Source organism: Carcharodon carcharias, chromosome 4 (genome assembly GCF_017639515.1).
Source record: "Carcharodon carcharias isolate sCarCar2 chromosome 4, sCarCar2.pri, whole genome shotgun sequence".
In the NCBI taxonomy this organism is placed as follows: Eukaryota; Metazoa; Chordata; class Chondrichthyes; order Lamniformes; family Lamnidae; genus Carcharodon; species Carcharodon carcharias.
In genome coordinates, this window is record NC_054470.1 from 162,444,038 (window position 1) to 162,457,349 (window position 13,312).

A 13,312-nucleotide genomic window follows, 5' to 3' on the forward strand; every position below is an offset into this window, starting at 1 on the left:
CAACATTTTGGAGGGAAAGAGTTTCAGATTTCCAATACCCTTTGAGTGAAGAAGTGTTCCCTCACATCATTCTTGAACTGCCTTTCAAAAGACACAGCAGGGAATGCTGTCCTTTAGGGTTAGAGTCTCTCTCTAACCCTGCAAAGAGCCCAAAGTGCTTTATTCTGAGGGTGCTCAATATATATCCTAGGTGATCTATCTGCCCACGTCATGGCAGCAGCATTGAAGTGAAATGGCTGCCAGAACACCAGGTGGCAGTTATATTAAGCTGAGGAAAAAACTGCCAACACAGGCAATCGGCTCCACCCACTATCGAATAAAAGCTTCAGTCTGTACTTAATACACTAAAGCTAAACCCAAAAAATCTTTGAAAATATTTTAATTCTATAGTTACTCCTGAGTTATTGGCATGGTGACACAAGAGCAATGTGTAATGCAGACCATGACTACCAGGAACTGAACAAACACAGCTTGCAAGTGGTCAACTCTTGGTATCGAATATCAAACACATTTGATGAACGTTTATCAGTGAGTTGCATTCAGAATGTTGGGAAGTAATCTGGAGGAGTAATCAAGAAATCCTATGTCCAAAAGGTCAGTAATTGCTCAAAGTTTAGTCAACACCAGAGTCCTCCCAAAATTAAAATGATGTTCCATTTCAGCCTCAAATGATTAAAGTATCTGAACAACTTAAGGTGATTCTACATCTCAAAATCCTTGACACTTATGAAGTAATATGATTTGAAGTATTCACATCTGACATAAAAACAAAACAAAAATTATCTGCAAATAAAATGTATTCAAAATTTGATTTTTGGTAGTTTTTAAATTAATGATAAATACTGAAAATATTACTCTTTAACATACATGTCTGGACATGCATTAGAGATTAGACCTAGCAACCAATAGCAATGCACCAATAACTACTCCAGAATGCTAGCAATCAACAGCAAAGCAATAAAGCTTGCTCTGATGTCACAGAGGATGCACTAAGGATATCAATGCCTTAATGATAAGCTGACTGCTAGGAGCCTGTGCTGCAAAGAAATACATATACACACACACACACACACACACACACTTAAAATCACGAAACATCACTGAAGACATTCCTATAGCTGCTTGTGAACCCGAGTGCCATGCTCCGTTCCAATGTAAAATATGTTGTCTCCCAAATTAACTTCATAAGAGGAAGTGCAATATGAAGTACAGAGAACAATATTCAGGATTTTTACAAATAATACATTGTTTTTATCTATGAATGGAAGGTCAGAAACAATACATGGTATATCAAAAAGTTTACATTCTTAAAAAAACACAATAGTTTCTCAAAGATTTGCACTCATTGTTTCAAATGCCAGTCTGGGGAGAATGGTCTGTAGATGAATGAAATCATCCCCACCCCCACTTTGTTTTTGTTAATAACAAAACCTTTATAACACACCACTAATCTCTTTGTTGATTGTGCATAGCTGTGGCAAGAAAAGCGCTTGCCACATTTGTCTACGTAACGATAGCCAATAGTATTCAAAATAATTCATTTCATGAAACATATCGAGATGTGTTAAGTTACTATGGAAATGTGTGTTTCTTTCTCTTTTTTGCTCACTTCTATTGCTGAAGATTGCCCAATGTAGCCCAAAAGCCAGAAACATGTTAATCGGAATCAAGCATGCTCACGTTGGTGTTACTTTCAGTATGGTCTGAAAGGGAGTTGCAGCAGACATTACTTTCCTGTATGTGGGTACAGGTCAGGGCATCACTTTGAGGCTGAGAATACAATAGCCACGAAAAGGCAAAAAACTGCATTCATTAAACATGTGAGGAATGAACGAACTACAGGACAATTGGAACAAAAGATATCCAATCCTTAAAACTATACAAACCATGGCTTCATTGACAAGAAAGGTCCTTTTGGTCGAAATAATTTCATGCTGTATGAGAGCTGGTCACTTCATTCCTCACTCGAGGGTAGGTTCCCCAGCTACTTCAGGACAGGATGCGAGGATACAGATCAGTGCTGCACTTACTCCACAATATACATAACCTCAACGAAGCAGCTAGCTCTGGGAATCAAACTCCCCTTTCAAATAATCTTCTTGCTTTAGATACTAAACCTACTTCTTCTGGCTAAAGGACGAAGGCTAAAAGTTGAAGCAAGGGGGCTGATTCTCATGGAGGAAGCAGGAGGGTTGAGTCAGGAAATTTCGCGAACCGGCAGACCCGTCTCCTTTAAAAGGGTCTATCCTATTTTCATTCAGGGGAGGCAGAGGCAGGACCGGGGTCAGGATGGAGTTGGGTCCGTCACCTCCAGAGGCAGTTCAGGGGCTGCAGAGGAGGCACACGAACGTTACGGCATGCTGATTAGAAGGCCCGCCTCGGTTCTCTGGGACTTCAGCCCCAGTTCTATTAACTGTATGAAAGGCTGTTAGCCCCTCTAGCCCTCACTCCTCATACTCCCTCCCCACTGCCCATGACCCCATCATGCCCCATGTCCCTTCCATATGTCTTCCATTACCCCCTTACCGGCTCCGTGCTCCCATGCCCTCTGCATCCTCCATGCCCCCTCACCATTATGTGCAGAACCAATAAGCCATATGATAAGGGACAAGCCTTGAAATGCTCATGAAAGAAAACACCCATTCAAAAATCTGCTTTGAAAAAACTGTTGCTCTTAATAACCTTATAGAGCAAGTCCTCATTTAAAGTTGTGGCAGCAGTCCTGAAGATAACGACTTTTAAGTGAAACGTTGATTTCCATAGGAATCAATGTTAAAACTGTAGTTAAGATTCTGTAGGACCTTCCTTGTCGGAAAAAAACAAATATTAAAATATTATACTCTCTAAGTTGCAATATTCTACATTGCTAAATTCTTACATTGGCAAATTAAATAACTTTTATATTTTTTAAACTTATTTTACTTTAAAAGAAAAATGCAGCTTTCTGCTTACAATACTTCCTGCTTGCCACCGATCCTGCTTCCTGAACATAATGCTCCCTGATCCTCCAGCTCACTGCAAATCCTCCTCCACCCCAATCCCCAGCATTGTGGTCTCTCCCCCTCCCTGACCTTTGAGTTGTGGCCTCTCCCCCCTTTCTGATCCACCTTCTCACAGAAACCCCCCACTCCCTGACTCAGCCACTTGCTGCTCCCCTCTCCTGGACTTGCGTTCCCTTTCAAAATCCAGATCTGATCCAAAGCCAGAGCTCCAATGTTGTGGAATTGCAAGCTCTGAAGATGCAGAAGTACCGAGCTGCGGCCGCTACAATCCATGTTTTTTATTTCCATGCTCCCACTTGCTGCTTCCCTCTCCTGAGGCCTCGCTGTGAGCGAGGCAGGAGCAGCTTCGACAGTCATTTTAAAAAAGGCATGGATTGTAGCAGCCCCAGCACAGTACTTCTGCATCACTGGGACTCGTACTTCCACAATATTGGAGCTCTGGCTTCAGATGGGATCTGGATCTTGAATGGGAATGCAGGTCCAGGAAAGGGTCCAAGAGGGTAAGTCAGGGAGCAGGAGGTTTGGTGAAAGGGTGGGTCAGGAACAGGTAGAGGCCACAACTCAGAGGTTGGGAAGTGGGCTAGGCCGCACCTCGGAGGTCATGGGAACACTGAGTGGCACACAAGAAATGACATTAAAATGCATCTCATGATGCTCAACGAGATTACAGGCCCCAATAACTTACCAACGTTAAAGCGAAACAACATTAAACAAGGACTTACTGTAAAAGTGCCAATTATACACAGCCATTCATAGTTTCAATAATAGAAGCTTTACCCCACTTCACATCTCTTAATCTTGTCCAAATAAACATTGAGACATTGAAAAAACAGATCAAAGAAAGAATAACAGGTCATCTGGCAACTAACAACAGAAACAGACAGCCAAATATCTGTTTCTCTAAATGGCCTCATTATGAATGATTGACTGAGCTCCAAGTCTCATTAACGGATCAGCTCAGCTGGGGTCTTTTACACAGGTTGAAAGAGAATATTTGTTTTAATTGATTGACATCTTTGAAGTTATAAGTTATTCTTTCTTGTGTAAGGAGGCACGGAAGGAGCATGAGGATAATGAAAGGTGTATGGAAGGGGCATGGGAAGACCTTTTAAATTTACCTTGGGAAGCTGGCCAGACTCCACAAAAATTGCGGGTGGGAAGTCAGATGCTTGCCCTGGCAATGAAGCCAGCCAGGTTGGGAGTGCAGGGTACGGGCTTGCCACCAGCACCCTTATCCCATACCGGCAAAGACTGCTGGTGCCGGGAATCCCGGAATTGGGTCTCGCTCACCAATTTTAAAGGCCTCTGGAGTCAGCCCAATTCTGCATAAATCTGGGGCAAGAAGCCAGTATCTATGGAAGCAACAAGAGCCCAGGCCTAGTTCTCAAGACATTCACTTCTGAAAACGATCAGTGTCTGATAAAGGATCAAATTAAAAGCCGATGTTTTATCAATAAAGATCTGATAAACTAGTATAAAGACAAGAATAACATATGCAAAGGTTTTCTGAGCTTCATTTTCAGTGAGAAATGATGGACCTAATTTTCATTCTATGAAAGTAGATGGATTTTGAGTGTGTTAAAATCCTGCCCAACAAGTCACTTCCTAACTTAGATTAAAATCTGGTGACAGATTTAAATGGATTGTCTGATTCTGCATCATAAGATTTAGTTAAGAAAGAAAATTTGGACATTTTCACTGTAATTCACCCCCAAGTACTTGAGAATTGAAGCATATCACTTACAACTTGGACTGATTGCAGCTTTTCCATGGTCAAGGTAGGAATCCTGAGACCTAAAACCAAGTCAATATGGCAAAGACTTTCCCCGATGACCATGTGAACTCAGTTGGGCCTGATTTTAACTCATTCAAAACCCACACATTTACACAGAGTTAAAATTGGGACCAAAGAATGAACAATTGCACTGAGTTGCTCACAACTGTCACACAGTGTGGGGTCTTTTTTTGGTTGGGGAAGTGTTTGTAAAAGGACAAATTTTTATTTCAAAGTTCTGGGCTGAACAGGATTAGATCAATGCAAATGTGGGAAAATTGCATTTCCTGAATGGTTACTATAGTTAAGACTTCCACCATGTGACAATTATATGGTAAATATTGCAAGGCCATTTATTTTATCTTAACTTTGTTAAATTATTTTCCCTATGCCACTCCCAGTTATCCTGTGGCTTTTCCAGAGACACTGTTGATTTTAAACCACCAGCACCAATATGGCAGCAGATTTGTATCAAACATAATACTTGAAAAGCTGTTGTCAAAACATTGAGATTGGAAATTATCCCAACAGGACATTAGTTTAGAATTATATTGATTTTGGTGAAAGAATCATGAGGTAAGAAAATACTGAAATAAAAAGTTAGCTTTTTTTTTGTCAAAACTGGTCATGAATTCCATAGGTCCGCAGAAATTAGATTTTATTGTTGTGAAGTGCAGCTGACAGAGGAATTTTGCAGAGAAATGTTTTTTTAAAACATGGGAATGGCTCTTTTGGCTAAATCATTTTATGAACAATGAGGGGACTGGATGGGTAAAATGTTTACTATATTTACTGACCTTTCCACAGACTATCACTCGAAATGTGCACTGCCAATCAATCAATCTAGCTTTATCTAAGTAAGTGGCTGGCCCCACTGGTGTTAGTATTAACATTGTTACTTACTGGACATTGTACCTCCCTTTTTCAGCTAGAGATTAACATTCCAAAAGGAGACTGCAAGGATTTTAAAATCAATCCAAGCTTGACAGAGAGCTGTCTGGTCACCATTGCAAAGTTAGTAAGGTCAGCAGGTTACACTCAACTGTTACATCCCAACAAGTAGGCCCAAAGACAGAGGGAGAAACTAAATCAAGTTAATTTTTAAACAATAGAGGATAGTCGGGTGGTAGCAGCGGAGGTGGGGGCGAAGAATCCACACACTTTGGATACATAGGTAACAGTAGATGTGCTTCAGTATCTTTTGGAATGGTAATGGAAGGAAGATTAGGACGAAAGGGGGAAAAGAAAATCAGACATGGTTGTAGCCCCTGATCACAATGCTGAATTGGACTTTAATATTCCCAATAGTTGAACAAATTGAAATAAATGCTCACTTCTCCACTGAAGGCTAGCCTCTTGGTCACAGGAGAGTTGCCAGCTCCCATGGAGTTGTATCTTAGTGCAAGGGAGGGCAGAAGCGTATTGGAGGAGCAGAAATATATTGTTAAACATGAACAATATTTTTAGTAATAAAAACAAAAAACTGCGGATGCTGGAAATCCAAAACAAAACAAAATTACCTGGAAAAACTCAGCAGGTCTGGCAGCATCGGCGGAGAAGAAAAGAATTGACATTTCGAGTCCTCGTGACACTTCCACAGAACGGGACAGAATATTTTTAGTGATGTTTGAGACTAGGATCTGAATATCTATCAATAATGGTGGTTATGTGGTCCCCTCTACTCACTTCCTTTATCCAGTCCTCCGCTCCTTCCTCGCCTTAACGGACAATGGTGTCCTCCCGCAGGTCAATGAGTCCAATCATGATTGCATTAGTCAGTGGCCTGCATGGGACAGACAAGAGGTGTGTGGCTTACAAAATATTTCTGGTACATAAAGCTATTTAAACAATGCGCAAACACTCAACCTGTTATCTCTATCAGAAACATGCATTAACTACCTGAATAGGGTTCTGTGATGGGGCCAGTCTGAAGTGATAGTCTTTCGTTGTCTTGACAACAACTGTTAAATATATATCAAGTGCCTTCTGCTTCCACAGTGCCAGTCATAGAACCTAATGACCCAAACAACTGGCAACTTACTGGCGATTTAGACATATCTTGGTAAATTTATCTGGCTGTATGTTCACACCCGGTGCTGAAAAATTCACGATTTGTCGAGGAATCAGAAGAAGATCAGCTAATTCCAGAAAGGCTTAGAACCTGTCACTACAACCTCCACCATCAATAATATAGCTAGTTTAACAACACAGGAAGTTCCATCAATAACACCCTTTTCCAAATTTAACACTGGGTCAGTTGCAGAATATAGATTAACTGACTGTAAGAGTGCATCGATGAGGCTTTCAAAAAATGCTTCATTCTTCTAAAAAAAAAAGGATATTTGCATCACAAAGTTACAATAAATACTCACAATTATCATGAACAATGTCAGAATTTTTTTAAGAATCCAACTTTGTATCTGCTCCTTTGTAAATTTGTCCATCAAAAGATTATTTTTCTTTTAAAATTACAATGGACATCAGCCAGCTCCAGGATGCTGCTGTGTAATATGCGGGCAGCTGAGCAGATTCTAATCTGATTGTCTGGCTAGAGTGCTCAAAAGAACAAAGAAAGGCCAAAGAGTTTCAGATTCACCACAGATCCTTTGGGTGTCCATTCCCATCTGTTGCTGCACAGCTTGGTGTGAGTAAGGCATGATCACACAGTCCCACTCAGAGGTCCAGGGCCCCACCACATAGCTGGCAGCCTTCTCACCATATAGAGTAAATGTCAATGTGTGATGCGGGGGAGGGGAAGGGGAATTCTCTGACAGCACAAGGACACACAGAGCACACAATATCAGTACCCAGTGTGACCCAGCATTTACAGCCCTTTTCACATCAGGGTTTTGCACTCAGATAAACCAAGGTCGGTGTTTTAAATTTAGTAATTTGTCGTTTGTGTTTTTTTTTTTAAAAAGAATTTTCTTTTTAAACTCAACACTTTTCAACCCTTTCATCTTAACAGCTTCCACATCGTGTCCACCTCATGAAAACACTGGAGAAATCATAGGTTGCTCTGCTGGTGAGCTGTCATCTCTCGTTAACACTTGGCTGACACTAAAGTAAGGCTCTGGTCTTACCAAGAGCAGCCGCTGTAAAGTTGTGGGAGAGTCAAAAGCTAAAGCCTCATAAATCTAAAATATTCACAAATAAATCCAATAAGGAATTCAGAATAAACTTCTTTGACTAGGGAGTGATGAGAATGTGGAACTTGCCTCAATTACTCCATGGGGTAGCGAGTGGCAAGTGCATTTACAGGCCCAACCAGCCCATGCCAGTTTTTATGCTCCACTCGAGGCTCCTTCCATCTTTTCTCATCTAAATCTATGGTCATAACCATCTTTTGCCATCTCTCTCATATGCTTGTCTAGTTTCCCCTTAAATCCATCTATACAACTCACTTCAACCACTCACTGTGGTAGTGAGTTCCACATTCTTACCATTCTGTGGGTGAAGGAGTTTCTTCTGAATTCCCAGCAGGATTTTTTTGGAGCTCTCTTATACTGACGGTCTCTGGACATGCTCTCCATCACAACAGAAAATATTCTCTCTGTATCCAATCTATCAAAACATTTAATCATTTTAAAGACCTCTATTTAGTCATCTCTCAGCCTTCTTTTTTCAAGAGAGATGAGGCTCTGCCTTCACGGGAACCTAGCTAAATACATGAGGGAGGAAGCAATAAAATGATATGCTGATATGGGGATATGAAGTAGGATGTGGAGCATAAACATGGCATAGACCTAAAGGGGTAATTGGCCTGTTTCTACGCTATAGGGTCCAAATGAAGTTGGTAATCTAGAGGCTTACAGAGTGATACTACCCTGGTTAACATCACATGCTCTAAGTAGGCAATGCCAGCAGCAAAATCTCCTTGCTTGTTGGCCAATGTAGAGACAGACATGTGTGTACAGATGTACAGAAAAGCCAGACAATAATACAAAATAAACAAAAACCGCAGAGGTTGGCAAAGGGCAGAACAGGGTGGATCTCAACCAACTGAGAACCGATAATCCAGTTTCAGAGGTTAGATTTGGTACAACTTCAGGTCTGATCCACCAAAAACTAACCACAACCTCAATTTCAGAGAAGTACTGTTAAAACAATAGTATGGAGTGTCTGGAGTATACTCATTACTCATGGCTTCATGCAGCTGCAAAAGCAGTTGGGAATGTAATTTTATTAAAATAAAGTGAGGACTTTCTTATGCTGGAGTCTCAGGAAATGTACCAACAGCTGGAAAATGCTGAATAACATATTTCTCTAGAACTCCGTTGACAGTACACCTACCCTGTGTCAGACATACATGTGTTTCTGGATGGACCAACAAGCAATGAGATTTCACAGCTGGCATTGCCTGATGAGAGCATTTGAGGTTAACCAGGGTAGCTCCACTCTGTGTGAGCATCTAGATTCACAACTCTCACACGGAATGCACACCATATACCGTACCGTACCTATAACATTATCTTCAGTAGCACCAAAGGAGCAGTGTAGAAAATATCCTGGAGTGTACTGGGAAACATGCAAAGAGAGCTTTCCAAATCGGAGTACAGCATTTAAAGAACGTTGTATCTAATGTTCTAAAGAAAAACACAGTAGTGTCTGGCAGACATTCTCAAACCTTTCTGGGTGAGGCCACATGAAAAAGTTCTCATAACCCCATATATCCACAAAATACAGGTGTGAGCATGCATATGAAATTATTTTTATGCTAAACAGAGGGGAATATTTTATGGTTATGCACTGATTGCATAGACTTGATTTGAAGGAAAACTTTTAACTCTTGTGTTAAATTGGCTCAGTTGTAGCAATCTGACTTGAAGGTTGTGTGTTAAGTCCCATGCCAGAACTTAAGAACATCTTCTAAGAGAAAGCTGCATCGTCAAAGGTAACGTCTTTCAGATGCATCACTAACTGATGCCTCATTTTTTCCCTGTATTACAACAGTGATTATACTTTTAAAACTATTTACAGAAAATGCTGGAAATACTCAGCAGGCCAGGCAACATCTGTGGGGAAAAACAGAGTTAACCTTTCAGGTCAGTGACCCTAACTCTGTTTCTCTCTCCACAGATGACCTGCTCTCTCCTGACCTGCTGAGTATTCCAGCGTTTGCTGTTTTTATTTCAGATTTCCAGCATCTGCACTATTTTGCTTTTGTTTCAAAGTATTTAATCGACTGTAAAGTGCTTTGGGATGTCCAAAGTTCACAAAAGGCACTATACAAATACAAATTCTTCGTCTCTTTCATTTGCCTGTCCAATGAGGAGCAGGGAGCTGTCACGATGTCCTGGCCAAATTTATCCCTCAAACAACCTCATCAAAAACAAACTGACACTGTGGTTTCTGAAATCTTATATATTTGCAAATTTCTGCTCCATTTGCCCACAAAACAAAAGGGGCCACACTTGAAAAAAAACTGAAGTGATTGAATTGCTTGAGGATGTAAAAGGCCTATATAAATTCAGGTCCTTTCTTTAGCATTTTTCCCATATTCAAACAGTTGCAATTGTATTTAAAGAGCTGTTCTTCACCACAATCAGCATCGTATAATGCAAAACAATTCTGGTGTACTTCCAGCAAAAAACCTTGCTGCCCAGGGACACATTTAGTAAATCACTCTTCATACCTAACATTAAATTCCTCACCAAATTACTCCTTGTAATGAATGATCGTTATTTTCCATTTTTGTAATACTTTTTCAAGAAAGGAAGGTAAAACATTAACTTTATCTTGTAGAAAGAATACTTTTCTCAGGTTGTTCATAACCTTGAGGTCATCCAAAACTCTGCTGTCCATGTCCTTACTTGCACCAAGTATTGGTTTACCCATCACCCCTGTGCTCACTGATCTACATTGAGCCATTGCTTGACAGGCAGCCAATTTTAAAATTTTAATCCTTATTTTCAAATCCCTCAAAGTCTTTGTCCCTCTCTACCTACCTCTGTAATTTCCACCAGCCCTACAACTCCAAGATATCTGCTCTCTTGCAATGTTGACCTCTTGAGCATCCCCGATTTGAATTACCTGTTAGTGGCTGTGCCTCGAGCTGCCTAGGCCATAAGCTGTGAAATTCCCTCCCTGAATCTCTCTGCCTCTCTTTCCTCCTTTAAGCTGCTCTTAAAACTTACCTCTTTAGCCTAGCTTTTGGTCATCTGCCCGAATATCTCTTTATGTAGCTCTGCGTTAAATTTAGTTTGCGCATTCCCCTGTGAGACAATTTGGATGCTTTACTATGGGCAGAATTTTGCCCTTGATGGGTGGGCGGGCCCCACTGACTCGGCAGCGGGCGGGCAGCCAATCACCGCCGCCGAAAGGGGCCCCGCCGTGCGTTTCCTGTGCAGGGGTGGAGGGATTCCCCAACTGTCAGAGTGCGCTCTTTCGCATATGCACATGAAAGAGCGCACATCTCCCTGAGGCAAAGCGCTGTCTCAGAGAGATCGCTGAAAGGCTGGCAAATATAAAAAAATAGAACAATAAAAAATTCACTAGCATGTCCCCCTCATGTGAAAATGTCACACGAGATGGGACATGTTAATGAAATAAACAAAAACTTCATTAAACTTTTTCTTTAAAACCGCTATCGAACCTCATCCCGCCACTGGATGAGGTTTGTAAAAAAAAAATCACCTAACTGCCTGCCCGTTGGGTCCGTGCGCCGAGCCGAAGTTCACACAGGCCCCTCAAAATCGTCGACGAATGGCAAGTTAAGGGCCTTAAATAGGCCTTTAATTAATGGCAGGCGCGCATCCCGCTGAATAGCGCTCCCACCGACTGAAATATCACGATGCCACGCACGACATTTTGAGCGCTGACGTGTGAGCTCTGCCACCCGCACGCCAGCGAGAAGATTCTGCCCTATGTTACCATATACATACAGGCTGTTGCTGTCGCTTTTGTGACAAATAGACCCCTAACTGCACCAATAACAACATTGAGACCATATGAGTTCTAGGGTACATTGTGCCACGGCAAATCCCAATGTCAGCACAATATGCACAATGGATTATTATATTTACAAAAGTTGGGATCATACTGATCTGCACTTTTCAGTAATATCGGACTTGGCTTTGGAACTTTGTGGTAGGCAGGAAAGGGTCAGGATTAAAATATTAAGATCAAGCAACCCAATAGCATTTCTGTCCCTTCAAATTTTAAATTGCAGAAATCAGGAAATGGATGAGGCTCCCACAAAGGTCAGGCGAGGAACTAATGTGCCAATGTCATGGTCTGATTAAACTATCAGTGCCACAATCAATTTTATCACTCAGTGAGGGGGAGGCCCGAGCTCTGGGATTCTCGGCAGCTGATCCAAGACAGGAGCTTCCTTCTTCCCTCATGTATGGGGGGCAGGAATGCTTTCTCCCCCCTGAGGCCTCTCAAGGAAACATTTGGTACCCCCCTCCATCTATTTCCAATTCCACCTTCCCTCAGTCTTTCCAATCTCAAACCTCCACTCAGTCCTCCCAATCGTGATCCAGAGTTGATGTTCCCTTCCCAGTCCTGAGGACCATTCCCACAAGTGGCCTCCTGCAGCTAATGGTTCCTCCTGTTCTGGCTGCCGGGCAGGAGGCAACACGACAATGTGCCAATAAGGCCCTGTTGTGGGGATCAGCAGAGCCTCTGCATCCTGGGATTCACTGGGTTCTTTGGCTGATTTCAGGCTTTATGGCTCTCCATTAGTATTAGGGTCATCACTTTCTTGTATTCACTCATGGGAAGGGAGCATGGTTGGCAAGGCCAGTACTATTCTAATAATACATTTCTAATTCCTAATCTCTAAGGTAGTAGTGAGCAGCCTTGAACTGCTGCAGTCCAAGTGGCGTAGGTACACCCACAGTGCTGTTTAGGGAGGGACTCCCTAAAATAGGGATTTTAACCCAGTGACAATGAAGGAACAGCAATATAGTTCCAAGTCAGGATGCTGTGTGCCTTGGAGGAGAACTTGCATCTGCTGCCCTTGTCCTTCTAGGTGATAGAGGTCATGAGTTTGGAAGGTGCTGTTGAAGGAGCCTTGGCGAGTTGCTGCACTGTATCTTGTAGATGGTGGTACACTTTGCTGCCACTGTGCGTTGGTGGTGGCAAGAGTGAATGTTTAAGGTGGTGGATGGGGTGCTGACTGAATGTTTCAGTATGATTTTGGATAACTCTCAACTATACTCAACCACAACACAACAATTAGGCTTAAAGTGAAAGTTTCACGATTGATATCCCTTTGTAAATTGGTTAAATTCAACTATGTTCAGGTGTCCATTTTTATTTGTATAGTGACTATTACTTACCTCAGAGGGTGCCGGGTTTCACAGGGACAATGAGCCAATAAGCTGGATTTTAGCACTTAAAATTACATAATCACTAAAAATTTTGCATTGATAACTCGTAGCTCTAACCTCAATGATTTGTCTAGCCAAGTTCCCACATTAACCTCAGCCTACTAAAAACTAAAAAGAAGTTAAGAGATGCTCATCTTGAAACTGTCTGAAAAGATGGAATTTGCCTACCTAGCAGTGATTTACAAATCTAGAGTAAT

At 41.6% G+C, this 13,312-nt stretch overlaps 1 protein-coding gene across 1 annotated transcript in view; it reads right to left on the reverse strand.

Annotated features, from left to right (window-relative positions):
* The window catches only part of lhfpl2b (LHFPL tetraspan subfamily member 2b), a 210,710-nt gene that overhangs the window by 158,999 nt on the left and 38,399 nt on the right, over positions 1–13,312 (reverse strand). The window contains exon 2 of the mRNA XM_041186718.1: positions 6,463–6,559. The gene's annotated coding sequence lies outside the window, so the exon portion shown is untranslated. The remainder of the gene's footprint in view (positions 1–6,462; positions 6,560–13,312) is intronic.